The sequence below is a fragment of the Cotesia glomerata genome, linkage group LG9 (genome assembly GCF_020080835.1).
Source record: "Cotesia glomerata isolate CgM1 linkage group LG9, MPM_Cglom_v2.3, whole genome shotgun sequence".
In the NCBI taxonomy this organism is placed as follows: domain Eukaryota; kingdom Metazoa; phylum Arthropoda; class Insecta; order Hymenoptera; family Braconidae; genus Cotesia; species Cotesia glomerata.
The window spans coordinates 18860111-18877334 of record NC_058166.1 but is presented as its reverse complement, the minus strand read 5'-3'; the positions used below and the strand labels follow the sequence as shown (position 1 = coordinate 18877334).

The window sequence follows — 17224 nt, the reverse complement described above, 5'->3', positions numbered from 1 at the left end:
TTATTTCATGGTCACTTTTTTGGATAATTAATTCATGAAATTCAAAAGTCATGCCGGATGAATTGAAATTTTTTTTTACATGGTATAAATTATTATAATGTAAGTCATCGCGTTCAAAAGTTATTTAAAAAATAACCATCAAAAGTCTCTTCCAATTTTTAATTGCAAAGTATAATTATGATCCGTTTTAGTAAGATCTATTGAGAATTTTAAACTCTAGAAAAACCAAAAAGTCCCACGACCACTAGCCATCGCGTTTCTTCAACCCCTTAATCCTAGATTTCCAAGCTAGAGCAACATAGTAACTGATAAATAATTACTCGCGGCATTAATAAAACGTTTTTTAGCTCTCTCGACGACGTTGATTTAAGGAGTGATTAACTTTTAGTGTGGGAACGCTCGCGAAGCATTTAAATTAATATCTGCGAAGTGCTAGATCAAACAGAAGCAGATCCTCCGTAGCTTTTTACTCCAACATGTCTAAGAAACAAGCTATCTTTTATTATATAGCAACGACCAACAACTACTTTGATCTTCTGGTGAACAATTCTTAAGAAATAGGATTATTGATCACCAACACCAATATTTGAACTTTTGATGAACAATTCTTCAAAATTATGATCATAGATCATCAATTATCAATTGTTGATCATCAATCATCAACCATAAACCAATTTTTTATCTTTTGATGAATAATTCTTCAAAATTATGATAATAGATCATTAATAATCAATCTCTGATCATCAATGATCAATCATTGATCATCAATCATCAACAAACAGCCAATATTTGATTTTTTTATTAACAATTCTTCAAAATTATGATCATAGATCATCAATTATCAATCGTTGATGATCAACGATCAATCATTGATCATCAATTATCAAAAAACAATAATTATTTGAACTTTTGATGAACAATTCATCAAAATTATGATCATAGGTCATCAATTATCAATTTTTGATCATCAATTATCAATAATTTACCATAAATCATCAATCATCAACCAAATTTTGAACTTCTGATGAACAATTTCTAAAAACTAGGACCATTGATCATCAGTCATCAATTATTAACCAATTTTGGATCTTCTAATTAACAGTTCTTCAAAACTAGGATCATTGATCATCAATAATCAACCAAAAATGATCAACCAATAACCAACACCTGATCATCTAATAAACAAATCTGCATAATTAGGATCATAGATCATAAATCATCCATCATTGAGCATCAATCATCAACCAACAACCCACACTAGATCTTCTGTTGAAGAATTCTTCATAATTAGGATCATAGATCAAAGATCATCAACCAACAACGCATACTTGATCTTCCGATGAAAATTCCTACAAAACTAGGATCATAGATCGCCAATCATCAATTATCAATCATTGATCATGAAAACTAACCAGATAATTCAATAATTGAAAATATTCGGCGAGCAATACAGACAGACAGACAGCCAGTTGATGACAAGACAGTTGAAGGAGCAAGAAACTGAAGAGGTGAGTTACCTGGCAACCACCCAGCGTTTTTGTCTTCCCTTCGCTAATGGTCACGTTTCCGCTTGCTCTTTTTTAAACCATTCCGGTAATCCAGTTTCTGTTACCAATTCGTTGCGGAACCGGCTGGCTCGCTATCGACGTCATCTCTCGGCCTCAAGCCGGAATTGTAGATTGTGCAAGAGACTGAGCTGAAGATTCAAGAACAAAATTGGCAGCAAACTTGCGGCTCGGGGGAATTCACATCTGGATCTGCAATTGGAATTGGCTGGTCATCCTCCAGGTGATCCCAGATCTTCAAGATCAGCTAGACTTGTAAGGACTCAATGGAAATCTAAATTTCAGGAAAGGAATTTACAAGCCAGTTATTAACTCTAACCGATTAATTCCCATTAACGTTGTTCTGCTTTTTGTCCAGGCTGATAAAAGCATCTACGGATGAAATGACCAGTGGGACTTGTGTTTGTGGCTTTGATTGTGTGGATAAACGCAGCTTCGAGATCAAGATGCGCACCGTCAGCTTTTTTGCTCCATCACAAGGTTCAAGAAACTCTGCGCTCGCCGGATCGACTTTAATTTAAGGGGTTTTCTTCCCAGTTATTCAGAGGTCCTGGTCAAAGTTTCTTGCCGCTTTTTTTATTGGCCAAAGCGTCAGAAGGACGCGAAATTTTGTTTTGTGCTTAAGGAGGAATTCAATAGGTTCAACGTAGTTGAAATTTTTGAAAATTTTATTTTTTTATCAAAATTCTTGTCAAGAGTTAATGTTTTGGAAGATATTGTTGTTTTTCGTAGGTGATTTTTTGAAAAAATAAATTTAAAAAAAATTGGATGTAGTCTTGGATATTTTGCATGAGAAAAAAATGTTTCAAACAAAAATTATACACGAAAAAAAGTAAACTGTAATAAATAACAGTCGATTTATAATAAGTAATGATCAACTGCTAAAAATTACCATTTCAAACAGTAAAATCGTGATTTTACTATTTACTTTATAATATTTACCATTTAAACGTTACAATTTACTCTTCACATGGAAGAAAATACTATTTCAAACAGTAATCTTTGCTATGTCAATGTCTAAAATGTTAAAGTATAATAATTAAGAATTTAGACTTTGATATATTTATCATTTCGTACCTAAAAAATGATTTTATGATAAGTAAAAAGTATAAAATAAAGTTGGTAAATTTCTAATACAAGCAACGTCAATATTTACAAAGTAAAATGGTAAATTTTAAATGCAACGCTCAAAATTAAACTGTAATTATTGATTTGCTTGGACTGGTAAAATGTATATTTTAAAAGTATAATTTTTACTGTTTCAAATGTTAAATTCTCCCAGAGTGAGACCTCCTTCTCTTCATCTGAATTCCCCTTCTCCTCATAATATGGATTATATATTGAAATGGCAATTTTTACTGTTTGAAACTGTAATTTTTCAAGATGAAAGATTCGTTATTTACTATAGTGACAGCTACTAATCACTTATTTTGGATATTAAATTATAAATTGTGGCTTTTATACTTTCTACATTAAGTTCTGTAATATTTATATTTTTGCCACCCCGATGTCCGCTTTACTGTTTGAAACTATAAAAATTAACCGGAATCCGAGTGAATATTACAGTTTATTTTTTTTCGTGTAGAAAATTGAATTTTTAACAATTTTTGTCATAAAAAAATTTTTTTTAATTCAATATTTTAGAAGATACACCTATTTTTTTTTTTTTATAAAAATCATAATGTCACATTTTTGGGAACAAAATTTTAATAAAATGGATGTAATTTTGGGAATTTTGATTTTAAGAAAAATGCTTGAGACAAAATTTGTAGAAAAATAAATTTAGAACAATTTTTGTCTCATTAAAATTTTTCAATTCAATATTTCAGAAGTTATACTTTATTTTTGTCCAAGTTATACATATTTCGTTTTATTTAATCATCAATTCAAGCCGTGGTGAAAACTCAAGTAATTAACATACGACACGTTTGGGTCTTAAAGTTGAACACGTTCTGCGGTGTGTTCTGGGACGTGATTTAGGCGCCTCGTATACCTTCTATCTGCAGTCTATAGATGCATCTGCAAGTATGTACCACTGAAGACTGCTGTACATGTGTGATGTGTGGAATGGCTGATGTTCGAGCCAAACCGAGACACATATATCCTCCCCACACATGACACTGCCCGTATTAAACACATATACATATACATATATTTATACATATATCCTTAGCAGAGAGTTTGAGCAGATGTGACGAGCTGAATACCGCGACATCATCATGTACGGGAGTGGCAACCCCGTCAACACGCGCCACACCGAAGAATATGTTCGTTCCTCCCCTTGTTCTTATTTATTTATTTTCTTACATTATAGCAGCCTGGGAGGACAGAGCAGTTTCCACTTATCCAGACCCGAGCGATTAATTCCTTGTGATCCTTGTGATCCTTGGTCTACATCCTTGTATTTATGTCTCACTGCTTTTCTTCACAGCCAAAATAACGTTCAAATTTATTTTTAAGACCTTTTTAAGACACTCGACATCTTGTTTTGTCAAACAGTTAATATTACTTTTCTGTTTGAGTTAGTCATACGTTAAAATCAAAACCAATTTATACTTACACAGGACCTTATATATATCCAGACTAATTAAAATTGGTGTAGAGTGACACTAAATTATTATACGGGCTTGGCTTTGTAACAAGTATCATTTTTCAATTAATCGGGGCAAGTGTCATCAGTTATCATTTTTTGGAAAATCAATTCAAGGATTAAGCAGGCTATTTTGCAAAAAATATACACGGAAAAAAGTAAACTGTAATAAATAACAGTCGATTTATAATAAGTAATGATCAACTACCAAAAATTACCATTTCAAACAGTAAAATCGTGATTTTACTATTCACTTTATAATATTTACCATTTAAACGTTACAATTTACTCTTTACATGGAAGAAAATACCATTTCAAACAGTAATATTCGCTATGTCAATGTCTAAAATGTTAAAGTATAACAATTAAGAATTCAGATTTTGATATTTATCATTTCGTACCTAAAAAATGATCTTATGATATGTAAAAAGTATAAAATAAAGTTGGTAAATTTTAAACGCAACGCTAAAAATCAAACTGTAATTATTGACTTGCTTGGACTGGTAAAATGTATATTTTAAAAGTATATATTTTACTATTTCAAATGTTAGATTTTCCCAGTGTGAGACCCCCTTCTCTTTCATCAGAGTTTCCTTTCTCATAATATAGATTATATATTGAAATGGCAATTTTTACTGTTTGAAACTGTAATTTTTAAGATGAAAAGAGTCGTTATTTACTATAGTGACAGCTACTAATCACTTATTTTGGATATTAAATTATAAATTATGGCTTTTATACTTTCTACATTAAGTTCTGTAATATTTATATTTTTGCCGCCCCGATGTCCGCTTTACTCTTTGAAACTATAAAAATTAACCGGAATCCGAGTGAATATTACAGTTTACTTTTTTCCGTGTATACATTAGGGTTTTAATTACTAGCAATCATTTTTTTTTATATAAATCTAGGATATAGACCCACAAAAAAGCCGTAAATCTTTACCTCTATACCCAGTTATGTTTGGGCCGGTTCGGATTGTGCAGATTATTTTATGGCCGTCTATGGTAACCCTAGTAGAAATGAAATCAAGTTTTTAGCCAGTAACTGGCCAGTTTTACTAGACTTAAACCAGTAACTGGCCAGTGTAATATCAAGTTTCTGTCTAGTAACTGGCCAGTTTTACTAGAGATCTAACAAAACATTATGGCGGCTTTAGTGAAACTGTCAGTTTCGAATTCTGAGGTTATTAGGCATTATTAAAATTGTCAAATAAATTCAAAATAATGTTTAATAAACGATATGATATAAAAAAGTTTCATTTATGTGTATTATAAAATAGATAACATCATTAGACTGATAGACTAATAATAAATCTAACAATAGAATAAGAAAATAATTATTTTGAATTGGAGATTTGTTTTTAATGCCCACAGTCGCAATTTATATATTGTGTCATTTTTTTTCACTGCATCCATTTTGAAATATATACTGGAAATTATTTACACGTTAATAAACACTAATTTTGATTGATTTATACTGTTTTTTAATAATAATAATTACAATAATGATGCGTACAGGTTAACAAAAAAAATAAACAAACATACACACACTAGTAAAGATACACTGTCGGTGTAACTAATGTTTATGACTTAGTTGTAGGTGGCGCGATTTCAAGTTTTTACTCGATATCACTGGCCAGTTACTGGTTTATATCCAGTGAAAACTCGATTATTTCTACTAGGGAAACTTCTGTTTATGGTTGAGTTTGGTTTCTGTAACCAGGGTTATATCTAGGTTATTTTCCTGAATCAGTTTCGTGAGGTCGTATCTCCTTTGGTGTTTTATTATCGAGTTTACGTTTATCATTGCTATTTTTACGATTTTCTGGGAATCATCCATGTGGCAAGTCCTTGTGTTCTGCTGCGTTGGTTGTTCAGGAGTCATTCTAATAAATAATTTATTCTGGTGTTATTTTGGTTAATTCGTTGTTCTAGAGGAGTTAATCTTTGGCTGATTATACTGAATTGTCCAAGTAGTTCTCTGGCCCATTGAGGTGGAGTTGTCGCTTCATCTGGTTTAGAAGGTGTTGTTGGTAGTTGGGGGAAAATTTCCTGTTGTAGATTTACCCTTGGTGTTACCCTACAAGTTCTATAACCAGTTAATTTTAATTAATTAATATCAAATTGAATATTCGTTGTACGTGTAAAACTACTATGCAGATATTTTCTTTGAGGTTTCAACTACTAGCAATCATTTTTTTTTAATTTAACAAGCTCATATACAGTTTAACTATAATTGAAACAAGAAAAATCAGCAGTAATACCTTCACTTAGCCTACTACATTTTGTCGAAAAAAAATTTTTTTTTCCGAATAACTTTTTATCGAATTTTTGAATTATAAAAATATTGAAAAAAAAAAAATAAAAAATAAATCTCTTCGGCGGGGAATCGAACCTTTTTTTTTTTTTTTTAAAGTTTTATTTTTATTTATCTCTTTCATTACAATAGTGGATAAAATTAAACTTATAAATAAAAATCCTTATTTCTAGTTTTATTAATAAAAACATATAAATATATGGCCGTTGTCAGCGGCATCTCGATATTTTAAATTCTTTGTACTTAGGTACTGTAATAATTATAGTCTTGGTTTGTATGGAGATGATATGTATTCCAGTTCCGTCTCAGTTATTAAATTAAATGTGGAAAAATATAATTAAAAAAAAACCACTTATACCATCTGTTTGATACTTAAAACTATTCAAAGAAGAAAAACTAAAAACTAAAAGTTATGTACATATTTACAAATTTACAATATATATTTTTGACTTTGGTGATACACCTTAATTCTTTAGCTATAAGAGCTTAGGTATTTTATTCGCTATCTTATTGTTTTGTCTCTGTCGATGATTTTTTTCTCTCTGCTAGTTCTTTCATAAAGGTGGCTCCATTTAGCCACCAATATTTATTGAAGTCAAGACGATGAAAGTCGTTTCTGTCTTTGCTGGGTATTGCTGTTGAATATTTAATGTTTCTATTGATTTGATTTGGGTTTAAGTCTATTGCTTTGTTGGCTTTGTGTCTACTACGGTGATAGATTGTAGGGATATTTAGATCGTTTTGGATTATACCCATTTTGTCTAAATTAATGAATGATTGTGGTTGTAGGTATCCTTTGGAAGCAGCTATTTTCAGTTCGGTGTTGGTGCTCTTGAGTTTTTTAATGATGTCGTTGTCAATATTTTGTAATTGCGCATAATAATCCCTGGTGAGCTTTATCATGAAATTGTCTATTCTTGGGATGTTGGCTGTGTCATATATGGTTTGGTTGCTTATTCTTTCTGTATACTCGGTATCTGGTTTTCGGTATAAACCCAGGGCGGCTCTGAGACAGGATCTTTCAAATTGTCTCATTTTCTCCATTTGGGCTGCTCCTAGGTTCCACCATATTGGTATTGCATATGTCAGTAGTGGTCTGATTAATAATTGATAACATATAATTCTGGCTCTATTGCTTATGTATTTGTTATGAAGTAGTCTGAAAAGTGATTTGTAAGTGTTTCTGGCTTTGATTAATTGAGTGTCTGCATGTTCAGTGCATCTTGTTAGGTAGTCTAGTTGCATTCCTAGGTATTTAACGGATTTTTGTGTCGGTATTATTGCTGGATCGTTAGTTCCTGGTTTGTGGGTTGTAATTAAAAATTCTTCAGCTTGTTTTCTTTTCTTTTGACTGATTTGCCTGGATGGTTGCCTCCATAAGATGGATACACATTTTTCGGGATTTACTCTGAGGTTCCATGTTGCATAGTGTTTGTTTATATTGTTTACTATTTTTTCCAGTTTAGGTTGGATTTCATCTGGGGTGTCTCCAGCTACATAAAAAATTGTATCGTCTGCGTATGCTATGGAGTGAGTGTCATTGTTTTTATTAAGTTCGTATGAGTTAATTATGTCACAGGTATATATGTTAAACAAGGTCGGAGAGTTTACTAGCCCTTGCATCAATCCTTCTAATATTTTAAATTCTAGTGTTGATGAGTTTTTTCCATCCCATGTGATAAATGATCGGTTGGTGATCATGTTCCATATGAGACCAACTAGCTCTGTGCTGAATTCTTTCTTAATTAACACGTAGATTAAGCCAAAGATCCATACCGAGTCAAAGGCTTTTTCCAGGTCTATCAACGTTGCTCCAACCGTTTTGTAGTTGGCCAAGTGAATGTTCAGGTCCGAAAGTAGTTTGTGAATTGCATGGGTAGTTGAATGTTGTCTTCTGAAGCCGAACTGATTGTCAGGAATTATGTTTTTGTTTAGACAGTGAGTTGTAATTCTGTTGTTAATTATGGCTTCGTAGACTTTACTGATGTTCGGTGTTAGACTTATAGGCCTGTAACTAGATGGTAGACCTGGTGGTTTGCCTTTTTTATGAATCGGTAGGATTTTGGCTATTTTCCATGCTTCTGGGAAGTATTGAAGATTCATGGCGTTGTTAAATAGTACCGTATAGTCTCTCATTATTTTTACTGGGAGATGTTTTAGAACTATGGTTGGTATGTTGTCAATACCTGATGATGTTTTGTTTGGTAGCTTTTTGAATATTATTTGGACTTCGGCGCTTGAACTGAAATATCTATCTCCGTTTATGGTTTCTGTAGGCGTGGATGCTCTATTTGTATTTGAGAAATTGCATACTGTTATATTATTTGTTCTATTGGAATCATACTGTTAATTTTAATTAATTAATATCAAATTGAATATTCGTTGTACGTGTAAAACTACTATGCAGATATTTTCTTTGAGGTTTCAACTACTAGCAATCATTTTTTTTTAATTTAACAAGCTCATATACAGTTTAACTATAATTGAAACAAGAAAAATCAGCAGTAATACCTTCACTTAGCCTACTACATTTTGTCGAAAAAAAATTTTTTTTTCCGAATAACTTTTTATCGAATTTTTGAATTATAAAAATATTGAAAAAAAAAAAAATAAAAAATAAATCTCTTCGGCGGGGAATCGAACCCCGGTCTCCCGCGTGACAGGCGGGGATACTGACCACTATACTACCGAAGAATACATTACTCTCGACAGCTGAGTCACTACATAGAGTGGGAAAAATATGCCGGGTCGATATGACACTTTACTTATGAGTTAGAGCCAAAAATCAGCTTTTTTTCCTATTTTCTTCATTAAATTGTTTAATTAATCCGATTTTTTATTAATTAAACCAATTTTTCAATTAATTACTCCAATTTGATGATTAATTAATCCTCACTTTTAAATAATTACTCCAATTTTTTTATTAATTCATTTCCTAATTCAATAATACAAGATTCAATTTTTTGGAGTTTCAACTCAATTTTTCGGTATTAAATTTTTTTTTCAAAAAAATTAATTAGAAATTTTTTGTAGAGCGTTAAATTCTCTACAAAAAAGTCTTAATGATTTTTAGTTGTACAACCCATAGATTCCAAGACATTAAGCTTGAAAGATGAAGCTAAATAAAAATTTAAGCATCGAAAAGTTTTACTCTAAAATTGCTTTTTTTTTTTTAAAAAAAATCAGCTTTTTTTCTATTTTTTTAATTGAATTAGTTAATTAAACCGATTTTCGAATTGATTAAATCAATTTTTGAATTAATTACTCGAATTAAATAATTAATTAATTCTCATTTTAAAATAATTACTCCAATTTGATAATTAATTAATCCTCATTGTAAAATAATTACTCCAATCTTTTAATTAATTAATTTCCCAATTAATTAATACAGAAATCAATTTTTCGAAGTTTCAATTCAATTTTTCGGTATTAAAAATTTTTTTTCAAAAAAATTCATTAGAACCTCTTGTAGAGTGTAAAATCGGCTTTTTTTCCTATTTTTTTGATTGAATTGGTTAATTAATCCGATTTTTTATTAATTAAACCAATTTTTTAATTAATTACTCCAATTTAATAATTAATTAATCCTCACTTTCAAATAATTACTCCAATTTTTTAATTAATTAATTTCCCAATTAAAAAATCCAGAAATCAATTTTTCGGAGTTTCAACTCAATTTTTCGGTATTAAAAATTTTTTTTTTTTAAATTTAATTAGAAACTTTTTGTAGAGCGTTAAATTTTTTACAAAAAAATTCTGCTAAGTTTTAGTACTACAAGCCTAAAATATAAAGCTAAATAAAAATTTAATTATTAAAAAGCTTTACTCAAAAATCGCTTTTTTGGCCTCAAAATTTAATAAATTTGAACCACTGCTGTAAAATATATTTGCAGAAAATGAAACTATCCTGCCACAGGAAACGGAGAATTAATTTTTTCGCGTCGCAGTCTCAGAATATTAATACAAACTAAAACAAAACGTGAATCAAAGACGTTTATGTTTAATGTTATTAAAAAAAAATAAAAAGGCCTTTAAATTCCCGTCACTTGGGTCCCGTCCGGTCACGTGAGCAGTCGTTGCCTTCAGGTTGATGCATCCCTTTGTCCTGCGTCCTCCGTCGTGCCGCCTGATGCATGTCCCATTGTTTGCCCGATTATGACATCGCACCAGGTCATGTTATGCTAACTATATAACTATATAACTACACAATTCTACAACGAGTGTCTTTGACAGTCCTCCGTGACTGCTACACTGGCGTTACATCAGATATTTCGACCGCCAATTTGATTCTTCGGACCGATCTGGGTCACTTTCAGCTGCATACATTACAAATTACAACCCGTTAATTTACAATCGTCGTCGTAATTATCTCAGATAACTCATAAATTATCGATTATATGATAATTGACTCATTAGAAGCTTATAAGTTATTACTCCACAAAAATAACTATTCTTCCTAATTATTTTCTTGAGCGAAAAAAAATTTTTTTTTTTACAAGAAATTTTACTTATTTCAACAAAATTAATTCTCTTGCTTTGAGAAATACGTATCTTGATCCAAGAAAACTTATTTAAGTCATGAAAATCTTGTTGTTTTGAGAAAATTCAGCCTCTTGCTCCAAAAAATTAAATATAAAGATAGAAGTAAATTTTCATTAATATTTTTATTGATTAACATATCAAATAGGAAGATCAAATAATATTGAATAATTTTTTTTCATTCAATATGTATAATTGCACGCTAAAATAATGTAAATTGGGTATCAAATATTCAAGAGGAAAATTTTCTCAAGGTGAGAAAATTTTTTTCTCAGCTGAAGTAGGTGGCGCAGCTTCCCTACACTGATAGAAGGATTTAGTAACAAAATTTTTGTTCATTTATTTGGGAGAAATAAATATTTTGTACCCATCAATATTATTTGTTACAGTTTAATAAATGATTTCTTTATATGAACAAAGCCTTATTACATGCAAATAAATATTTAGTTCCATCAAATAATACTTAGTAAAAGGTACTAAATATTTCTTTGGCAAGTATTGACGGTAGATGGCTATGCTTTAATTCCAATGTTTATGTGATACATAACCTACTCACTGACTTAGATTATTTTATTCAGCTTGATTTTGGAAGATTTATCTAACCTTTGAAAACATACATACTCCCAATAAATGGCTTCTATTTCTGTCTTATCTTAATGGAGTTTAGTTTACATTTTTCAATTTGTCTATTATTGATATGTTAAAAACTTGTTTAATTTTAAATTTTATAAATATCTCAAACAAAAAAATATAATTTGATAAGATTTTTTTCTTTATAATACCTTATATTTTTACTTAAAATTATTTATTTTAATTATTTTCATTTATTTTAAGTTAAAAAGTTAGGTTAGACGCTAAAATTCGTTACAAAATTAATTTCTTTGATACTAATAAATGATTTATTGAGTAGCAATAAATAATTTGTTAAATACTACTAAATATTTATTTGGTGGAACTAGACGGGCTTTAATAAATGATTTAGTACCTATTACTAAATATTTGGTAATGAAAGGTTTGTTACTAAATCATTTAGTATCTGTTACTTAATCTTATTAAATAGAACTTTAGTTCTATTTATTATCCTTCTATCAGTGTACTAAAGTATCTAAAAATCTTGATCAATTATAAAAATTTATTGTATCAAGTATTTATGATAATTTGAATTAAAAAAAATTACTTCCACCAAGAATAGAATTTCAAGAAAAATTTTTACTTCGGCCAACACAACTTCGATCTTCCTTCAGGCACTCGAAAATTTTCTTGAGCCAACAATTTTTTTCTCCAATCAAGAAATTTTTCTTCCCGTGTATCAAAATTATTCAATGTTAAATTTCCTACAATTTTTATTTCAAAAATTTTTTTCTACACCCAAAATTTCAGTCTCTAATTAAGAAAATTTCCCAAAATTCGCAAACTTGCGCTCTATCAGCTAATTCCACCAGAAATTTCCATCATTAGCGCGTGAGAATAAAAAATTACGGGCTCAGCGGTGGAACTTGTGAAACCTTGGATAGTTTTTTAATATCTTAAATCCCCGGCGATTCGATATCCCCGATAACTGATAAGTGTGTGTAATGATATTTAAGACATCCTCTGAGCAATAAATTCAGCTGCATTCCAAATGAACTTTTCGGCAGAAGACGGTAAACAGCTTACAGCTTACAGTGTCTTCCAGTGAAGAGGCCACGAGAGATACAATCATCGGGAAGGGAATCTCTGGTTTTGGATCTTCTCCAGATACACGTGAACGGTTGCCGGGGCCAGGTACCGGGGACTGAATTTGTGGCTGTGGCTCTGTCTGTTTAAACGTCAGGCCCAATGTCCAGTCGTCCCAAAACGGAGGGAAGGAGATACACATTTTAGATCTTACAACCAACTACCATTCCAGTCGCCACGGTAATGAGTTTATAAAACAAGTTCCGAATCCATTATTCACCTGGTGCCTTTTCTTTCTCTTTCTTATTATTTTTATTCCGGAGGCTGTCTTAGTCTCGAGATGTAGTAAGAGCAAGAGTTGTCCCGGTGGCATACGGGGATCGGCATTTTCTACCCAAGACTACTCCTCATCTCTTGTTCTTCCGAAATCCAGACCCCGGAGTTTACATTTTAACGCGAAACCAACAAGCCCGAGAAAAAGGTATTTTTCAGCAATTAAGGACCTTGTTTTAAGCTAACCTTCAGTTAAAACTTTTTAGTTTAATATCATTTATTAAGGTGCTTCTTTTCACTCCAACTTTGTCAGGAAAAAATTTAAAAATTCTAGATTATTAAAAGCTAAAATTGAAATTTGTTTTTCACATAAACCTTGTGTCTAATTTTTAAATTTAATAAAATAAAAAAATGATCTACTGGTATGAAGACTAACAGAGCAATAAAAGATTAAAGTGTACAACAGGCAGCCGAATCGTGACATCGAGGATCAACTTGTCAGAACCCGAGACCGTTTATCTCTCTGTAGTTTTGTAAGGAGCAAAAATAAATCTGAATTTTACATATATTTATTATTGTTATTGTAGTTGTTATTAATCCTGAGATGTGTGGTGGGATTAACGGATAATTCGCGGGAGACGCTGACGAGAGAGACAAGTATCCCGTTTACGCGGCATTAAATATCCTAGCTGACTGATGAACGAATTAATTGAATCTCCGGACTGGAGTCGAGAGCCAGATAAATAATCTCAATCAGTTCGGTATAATCTCCTGGTCAGTAACTTTATACATATATTTTAGATTGGTGGGATTTAATTGCTTTAATATATAAAGATTATCAGTCTGGTTGAATTATAAAATACTAACTTCGTTTATTTATTTTGATTAAAAAGTCAATATTTTGTTAGAAGAAAAGCTCAAGAACCTAGAGTCATTTTTAATCATTTTCTTGGAGTGAAATTATTATTGACATAGATTTTTTGTTTAGATTATTGGAAACTACATACTTCAAAGAGTAACTAGTAATTTTTTCATTGAAATTAAACAATTCTATCAACTTCTTTCTTATGTCTTAATTTCTTCAAAATTTTTCCCAGAAAATTTTAAAAATCAATAATCAAATAATTTTTTCCAGCGAAATTATTTATTTTTTTTTCTTCGCCTAGATTCTAAGAATCTACATACTTTAAAGTATATCTGGTGAAAATTTCATCCAAATCGAGCAATTTTATCATCTTCTTTCCTACATCCCCATTTCTTCAAAAATTTCCTATGAAAATATCAAAGATTCAATTAAAATTGATTTTGAAATAATTTTTTCCAGCGAAACTATTAATTTTTTTCATTTCTTCGCCTAGATTTTCAGAATCTACATATTTTGAAGTATATATAGTAATTTATTCAATTGAATCAAAAAATTATATCACCGTTTTTCCTACGCCTCCATTTCTTCAAAAATTCTCTATAAAAGTATCAAAACTTCAAATAAAATTGATTTTTAAATAATTTTTTCCAACAAAACTAATAATTTTTTTATTTCTTCGCCTAGATTTTCAGAATCTACATACTTTGAAGTAAATATAGTAATTTATTCAATTAAATCAAAAAATTATATCACCGTTTTTCCTACGTCCCCATTTCTCCAAAAATTCCCTATAAAAATATCAAAAATTAAAATAAAATTGATTTTTAAACAATTTTTTCCAACAATATTATAAACTTTTTTAATTCTTCGCCGGTATTTTAAGAAACAACATACTTTGAAGAGTAATTAGTAATTATTTAATTAAAATCAACCAATTTTATCACCTTCTTTCCTACGTCCCCATTCTTAAAACTTTTCAAGCAGCGAATAGTAGTATTAATTTTATTGCAATCATCCTTAACCCTCGGATAAAACTCGGCTTATTTAAAGTTAGTGATTACTAAAACCAAAACCAAAAAAAGGTTCTTCCTCTGTTAGTTCTCGAACTGCACCAGTGGAGAAACCGAACAGTTTCTCAACCATTTAATCATAATCTAATAACTGGCTGACACAAAAAACTAACTCGATAAACGGACTCTTATAGTATCAGATGCGTGTGTTATGCGTGCGTGCAACGCAATATATGAACTGCACACAGCACATACTTCGGTCACTCTTACTCTCTCGATTTTATCTTAACCGACTCTCTCATCTCTCATCGCGATTCGATATAATGCGCCCGGTGTACGTGTACTTAACTGCAAGAAAAGTAAGGAGCATATAGACGATTTCATATGATATATATACACGTACCGAGCATCCACATCGACCGCCTATTTCTCGAGCACACAACATATTTTAAATAAAACACTACTCTCCTTTTAATAGCAACTTCCCAGCTACTAGTTGCCGTCTCAATATGTATTTATTATTTTATTGTATCATTTACTCTTATATTGTATATTGCTGTATCATATGTATCCTCTCTTATATTAGTTCTGTCGTTGAAAAATTTATTCTTTTTTCTTTGCGAAGATTCCTATCAATTCTCAAGTATCAGCCGTAACGAACCATTTAAACTCTAATCATATTTAATAGTTTTTTTTTCTTTTATTCAAGCTTTAAATAATTATTTTAAATCACTAGTTTTGTCTTGAAATTTATTACAATTCTTTTGAATTTAGACTTGAGAAATTTTTATTTATTTTTTGGGCTAATTATTGAAAATACGGAAGGATTTATTAATTATTAATAATTTAATAAATATTTTTTAACATTCAATAAATATTTATTTGGGAGGAAAGTACATTTATTAATAGTTAACAAATATTTATTAACAGTTAATAAATATTTTGTTGAGTGAATTTGTTTCGCTTGCAATAAAATATGATATGAAGATTTCTTATAAACAAAAATCATCTTTATAAATTATTTGCATTAATTATATTATATTATAATAATATTTATTGTAAAATACCAAATTCTATCACAGCTCATAATTATCTTTTATATTTTTAAATATTAAAAAGGTTCATTTATTTAGTGAATTTAATTATTATCATGAATTCCAGCTATAGGGTTATAAAAAGTGTCAAAAGAAAATTGCTATTTTTGCTTTTTATTTTAAATAAATATTTGTTAACAACTAACAAATATTTATTAACCATTAATAAATATTTATTAACAGTTAATAAATTGTACTTAATAAATTAATTGTTAACTGTTAATAAATATTTGTTAACTGTTAACAAATATTTATTAACATTTACTAAATCATATTTAATAATTATTTATTAAATCCTATGATAAAAAATCATTTAACAGTTAATAAAGCCTATTAAATAGAAACAAATCCTTCTATCAGTGCATTAATTTAAAGAGATACAGTAACTTAAATAATAAAAAATAAAAAAATCATTAATTAATTACTCCAAAAATAGCTAAAACTCCTAAAACATTAATTTTATCAAAAAATTATGAGACCAAAACTGTAGCTTACAAAATTTCCTACAAAAAACGTTTTTATACCGTGGGGCTATTTTTAAAATGTTTAAAAAGATATAGCACTTAGCGCTCATTATCTACTTCCTATAAAATAAATAGAAATTCCTAAAGCATTTATTTTTATAAATTTAATAAAAAAACAAATAAATATAGAAGCCTGTTTACAAATTAGCATAAATAATTACCGGGAGTGGTAAAAAGAGCAAGTTGTTAATAACAATTATTATTAATTAACCTGACATAACTACAATTAAAAAAATGATAACTGTCGAGCGATTAAAAATAAATAAAAGTGGGGTGGTTGGTCTGTTGGTTTAAAAGTTTAGTCGGATAGTCGATGATGAACGTGGACGTGGAAAATAGTTGGCGTTCATTCCGGGCGTTCCCGGTTCCCGGCGTAGTGGTCTGGGATGCCACCGTGACTGCACCAGTCAGCTCTTTACTTCTTTACTTATCGTGTACCCTCGCCTCTTTTCTCTTCCTTCTTTAGTTCTTTATATATAATGATACTACTGAAGAAGAAGAAGAGGAAGAAGAAAACGATTAAAAAACATTATCTACTGGAAGTAAAGACACGTCCGGGGTATATATTCTTCTACTTATATATATTTTCAGCACGGGCAAACTAATTGCTTGAAGAGTAAATAAGCTGCCTGTAGGTAATAACGAGACGAGGTCGGTAATAAGCCCACTTTCGTTGATTATAATTTTTATTTTTTTACTCCGTAACTTTTAACTATTTTTAAACCGTTTTTTTTTTTTTTTTTTTTTTTTTTTTTTGTCAAAGAGTAAAGACCAGTAGATGAGAGATAC

At 30.0% G+C, this 17224-nt stretch overlaps 1 protein-coding gene and 1 non-coding gene across 2 annotated transcripts in view; one reads left to right on the top strand and one right to left on the bottom strand.

Annotated features, from left to right (window-relative positions):
• LOC123271527 (lysine-specific histone demethylase 1A) overlaps positions 1-17224 on the top strand; it is a 265522-nt gene that overhangs the window by 200247 nt on the left and 48051 nt on the right. The window lies entirely within an intron of this gene.
• Positions 9097-9168, bottom strand: Trnad-guc. Its single transcript has one exon. It is a non-coding gene; the product is annotated as a tRNA-Asp (tRNA).